The sequence below is a fragment of the Macaca thibetana genome, chromosome 6, assembly GCF_024542745.1.
Source record: "Macaca thibetana thibetana isolate TM-01 chromosome 6, ASM2454274v1, whole genome shotgun sequence".
Lineage (NCBI taxonomy): Eukaryota > Metazoa > Chordata > Mammalia > Primates > Cercopithecidae > Macaca > Macaca thibetana.
The window spans coordinates 5,896,760-5,902,759 of record NC_065583.1 but is presented as its reverse complement, the minus strand read 5'-3'; positions in this window follow the sequence as shown (position 1 = coordinate 5,902,759).

The following is a 6,000-nucleotide window of genomic DNA, read 5'->3' as shown; positions in this document are numbered from 1 at the left end:
CAAAACTTAAACTGGTTAAAAAATAAATGAAATTAGGCAACTGGTAGAAATGCAAAAGATAGAGGTAGACATAGCTTCAGGTAAGGCTTGATCCAGACACTCAATGATGCCACCAATAATTCAGTACCCTCATCCTAAAGGTCTCATCCTAAAGCTGGCTCCCCTCCTGATCACAGGATCATCTGTCAATATCTCCAAGAGTTACACAAGTCCACTCCCCAATGACTCAATAAAAGTGTCCAAGTTGAGTCTTATTGTCTTGGTTGGCTGATTTGGACGATATGTCATTGGTTAATCCATATGTAATCTGTGTGGTCAGGAGGATGAGAGATACTCGTTGGTTTAAGCTAATTGGGTGTACCCTCTGGGAATGGAGTCAATAATAATCAACCTACATGGATGAGAAATGCAAGATACTCTTAGGAAGGGGGAAATGAATGTTAGAACGCTAGAAATTGACCCCAAACTGCAAGCTCCACATGTTTCCTGAATGAAGAACACATTAAAATATTTAACTGACCTCAAAATGGTCATAATAATGCATGTTTGCACAACTCTTTAAAATATACATATATATACTTTTATTTTTAGAGCAGTTTTAGGTTCACAGCAAAATTGAATGGAGATACAGAGATATCCACATACCCTCTGCACTCACACATGCATTGCCTACCAACTTATCAGTATTTCCCACCAGAGGGTACATTTGTTGCATTTGATGAGCTTACATTGACACATTATTATCACCCAAAGCCCATAGTTTACATTTGGGTTCACTCAGTGTCGCACATTCTGTGGGTTTATACAAATGTATGATGACAAGTATCCACCACTGTAGTATCATACGGAGTAGTTTCACTGCTCTAAAAGTTCTCTGTGTTCCACTGACCATTCCTCCCTCCCCCAACCCCTGGCAGCCACTGGTCTTTTTACTGTCTCCATACTTTTGCCCTTTCCAGAATGTCATATAGTTGGAATTATACAATATGTAGCCTTTTCAGACAGGTTTCTTTCACTTAACATGCAGTTAAGTTTCCTTCATGTCTATTTATGGCTTGACAGCTCATTTCCTTTTAGGACTGAATAATGTTCATTGTATGGATGTTCCCCAGTTTATTTATCCATTCACCTACTCAAGGACATCTTGGCTGCTTCCAAGTTTTTGCAAAATCATGAATAAAGCTGCTATAAACATCTGTGTTCAGCTTTTTGTATGAACATAAGTTTTCATGCACACTTTTGAACAGTTCCTTTTCATCCATTAATTTTTGGAGCCCCACATTTTCTCTGAAAGGTAGATACAAGTAACTCCAATGTCTAGATTACCGAACCAAGGTTCTGGCCAAGAACACATAACTGATTAGTGATAAAGATGAGACTTGAACTCCTAAGGTCTATATTTTTTTTCTGGCATTGTCATTGACTTCCTGGGAGATGAGTTTCTAGAAAACCAACTCAAAGCTGCTCCCAAATGGCAAAACACAGACCGAGCCCAAGTTCTTCATCCCCTACTCAGTACACACATAGGCCCACCAGGACAGCCTGTTTCATGCTGCCCTTGGTTCTGGGCACCCTGAATTCCATCATTGGTGAGTCTGGCTGATGGCATGACCCACCCTTAGGCCCCCTGATAGTACTATTATTTTCCACTAGGCAGATTCCCTGGCTGTATCCAAACCAACTCCAAACAGACTCCAAGTCCCTTGCCTCCCTCCTTCCCTCTGTTCTTGCCTTTCATTATCCAGGGTTTATTGAATACCACCTAAGACCCAATGTCCTTATCATAGCATTTTAGCTCCCTCACTTCCATTCCTCTGACCTCACCCTCCAACCACTTTCCCCTCATTCACTCCACTCCAGCCACCTACAGTCTTCACAGTTCCACAGATGTGTGGGGCACACTCCACCTGGTCCCTGCTTCTTACCCACAGGGCTTATTCTCTCATTTCTTTCAAGGTTGTACTTGAATATCACCTTATAGGCAAGGTCTTCTCTGACCCCCCAGGAAAAAAATCAATATCTCCAGTACTTCTAGCACCATCTCTGTTTTAACTTTTTCCATAACAATTATCACGACAAATGTCTTAAATATTTATGGATTTATTGTATGTCTCCCTGTTCCACGAGAAGATGAAATTTTCAAAGACAGAGATTTTCAGTTTTATCCATTGATGAATTCTAAGCATCTAGAACTATTCTTGGCCCCCTAGGGTACTCAGCAAATATTTGTTGAAATAATGAATCCTATCAAGACGGTCTGTAATGACTCTTCCAGATAGGGGTGACACTAGCCCAAGGATTCTCCAATGTCAGGAGACCCAGATGAGACCCTCCAAGAGCTAACCTTGAAGCCCCTTTTCCTTTTACCTTTTGTTTTAAGAGACAGGGTCTTGCTCTGCTGCCCAGGCTGGATGCAGTGGCACAATCACAGCTTACTGCAACTTTGAACTCCTGGGCTCAAGCAATTCTCCAAACTCAGCCTTCCAAGTAGCTAGTACTACAGGTATTCACCAAATATATATATGTATATTTTGTAGAGGTGAGGTCTCGCTATGTTGTCCAGGCTGATCTTAAACTCCTGACGTAAAGTGATTCTCCCACCTTGGCCACCCAAAGCACTGGGATTGTAGGTGTAAGCTACCACTCCCATCCTCCCTCTCACTCTTGAGGTTCTCCTCTCCCTCCCCATGACAGTAATGGGGTGGCATGATACTCAGCACTCCACTAATTCCAAAGAATTCCCCTTTCCTTCTCTCCTTAACTTCAACTTTGTATGCCCTCAAGCCTGGTCAAAATTGTTTCAAAATCAATTAGTATATCCTCCATTGGTAGACAGGCACCTCACTTTGCCTGAGGCTGCTTGGCATATACATTTTATTTCTGGTCTCTGTGACTTCAGCTGACATTGAAATATAAACAGTTCACTAACACCTTGTTACACATACATCATGTCACTGAATGTTCACAAGGACCATGCAACACAAATCTCCTTGTCTCTGTTTTGCAGATAGGGAAACTGAGGCTCAGAGAGCTATTACTGTCTCACTGGATAAATGACCACAAAGTACTTGTCTCTCAGTTGAGAGAGCTATGGATATTATGGTCCTCCGGACCCTCAATGCCACCCCTAGACCGTGAGTCAGGGTCTGATTGTCTACTGTTTTCACCATAGGGCTCTGCCTCCCACCCAGTCCCAGAACATTCCCTACTCCCAGCCAGGCAGAGCCCAGAGAGGCTGTGGACCCTGATCAGCAGACCTCTTATCCACCGCTGCAATAAGTAGCTTGGAGAGGAGATAAATGGATGTGATTATTGGCTTCAAATGAGGTTTAGGGATTATCTGTGGATTTTCTTTATCCTTGTGGCAGACACAGTGGAGAAGGGAGGGGCTGTGGTTTCAGAACCCAGGGGAGGGGACCAAGCACCTTCGTGACTTGAATTTGTACCAAAGCTTGAGAGTCAGATGAATTTTGGCATGAATTCAAGCTCTGTGACCTTGGGTACGTCACTTCACCTCTCTGAACCTGTTACCTTCCTCTCCACAAGGAGTGGAGACATGCTAAGAATGTTCTTCTTTCCCATCAGAAAAGGATCACTCACTCACTGAAGTACTGGCTTGAAGGAGTTTACATACAACTGTAAAACTGCATTAATTACCTCTGGGCATCTTATCTCCTATTGCAACTCCTCAGCAACATCTTGAAAGAGCAAACTGAAATTACTCTATATGACACGAACAATAAGAATAGCAACCTACATATACTGAGCTCTTCTTAAATGCAAGCACTTTATAGTCATATTACCATTTAATCCTGTCAATAATGCTAAGAAGTAGTTTTATTTTATTCCCATTTTACAGAGAGGAAACTGAGTTCCATCTGGCTTGCCCAATGTCACAAAGTTGATGAGGGGTAAGACCACGCCTAGAACTCAGGTTTAGGTCCTCAAAGCCAATATTTGAATCACCTGCTAAATGCCTCCATTGCATGTGCCATGATTTCAATAGCATAATCTGAAATGGGTTTGAACCAGCTTTATTAGAGTAATTTTATGTAATCCAGCTGCTTCTGTGAGCACTAGCTATACTTGTCTCTCTGAGTCGTCATTTCTTCATCTGCTAACTGGGGGTGATAACGCCTTCTTTCATATGGCTGTTTTGAGGATTGGATGATATATAATAAACATTTAAGAAGTATCAGTTTTCCTTCTTTTCACCTCAAAAAATTAATATAAATTGATTTGCTAAAATTATAACAACTGGGATTTATGAATATCAATAATAATAGGAAAATAAGTCAGGTGCAAAATTGATGATGTTGGAAATTGTCTACCTACCCAGTTGTGTGTCATACAATGCTAGAATTTTTGAGGTGCTGTTTATTGCATTGACACTAGAGCTAGATGACATGGAAATTAGAGTGGAAAAAGTGTCATTCTCACTGATTCAACAAACATGCATTGACTACTTTTGCCAGCACTGTGGGTGCTGTGGTCTGTATGTGTCCTCAAAATACACGTGCTGGAAATGTAATCCCCAGTGCAATAGCACCGGGAGGTAGGGTCTTCGGGGAGGGCTTTTAGGTCAAGAGGCCTTGCCTTATGAACAGATTAAAGCCACTATAAAAAGGGCTTGTGGGAGTGAGCGCTCTCTCTTCTGCTCTTCTGCCATGTGAGACCAGAATTCATCCCTTTTGTCTTTCCACCTTCTGCCATGTGAGGGCACAGCAAGGAGGCCCTCACCAGATGCTGGTGCCTTGATCTTGTACTTCCCAGCCTCCAAAACGATGAGAAAATAAACTTCTGTTCTTTATAAGTTACTCAGTCTCAGGTATTTTGTTGTAGCAACACAAAATGACTAAGACCCAATGTCCTTATCATAGCATTTTAGCTATGGGTTCAGAGATAAACAAAACAGATATGGTCCTTGCTCTCATGGACATTACATTCTAGTGAAAGAAACAGAAAATAACCATAAATAAGATGTTTCAAGGAGTAGCGTGTGTTATCAAAAATAAAACAAGGTAATCATATAGTGCAACTTGGGGCAAGAAGAGGCTATTTTAGAGAATGCAAGGAGTTCAACTTTCTCTGAGAAATAAACATTGACACAAAGGCCTGAATATTGAAGAATGGGCACTCCTGGAAGGAGCTAAGGCCCAAAGCCGAGAATGAGAGGTATGTGTTCAAGGTACACAAAGCAACTGCAGCTAGTGTGGAGTGAGCATCAGGGTTACTGATGGAATAATAAAATAAAAAACCCAGGTGGCACCAAATTATGCAAAAACCTTGAAGGCCATTGTATAAAGTTTGGATTTCATTCTAAGTTCAGCAGGAAAAATACCATTAGAAATTTTTAGTGGCCGAGTGCGGTGGCTCACGACTGTATTCCCAGGACTTTGGGAGGCCTAGGCGGGTGGATCACAAGGTCAGGAGATCGAGACCATCCTGGCTAACACGGTGAAACCCTGTCTCTACTAAAAATACAAAAATTAGGCAGGCATGGTGGCGTGCGCCTGTAGTCCTAGCTGCTGGGGAGGCTGAGGCAGGAGAATGGCATGAACCCGGGAGGTGGAGCTTGCAGTGAGCCGAGATTGCCACTGCACTCCAGCCTGGGCGAAAGAGCGAGGCTCTGTTTCAAAAAAAAAAAAGAAAAGAAATTTTTAGCAAGAGGCTGGTAATTTGATCTGGTTCATACAAGCCACATTGGACCCACACAAATGTGGTGCTAATTGTTTGGATGTGCTTCGTCCCTGCCAAAACTCAGGATAAAATTTGATCCCCAATGTGGTAGTGTTGGGAGGTGGGGCCTAGTGGGAAGTGTTTGGGTCATGGGGGAGGATCCCTCAAGAATAGATTAATGTCCTCCCACAGGGGCGAGTGGGTTCCTGCTCTCACAGGAATGGATTAGTTCCCCCAGAAGGTGGGTTGTTAAAGAGTCTGGCTTCCTTGGTTTCACTCTCTCGTCTCCTCTCTTACCATATGACCTCTTTGCAGTGCCCG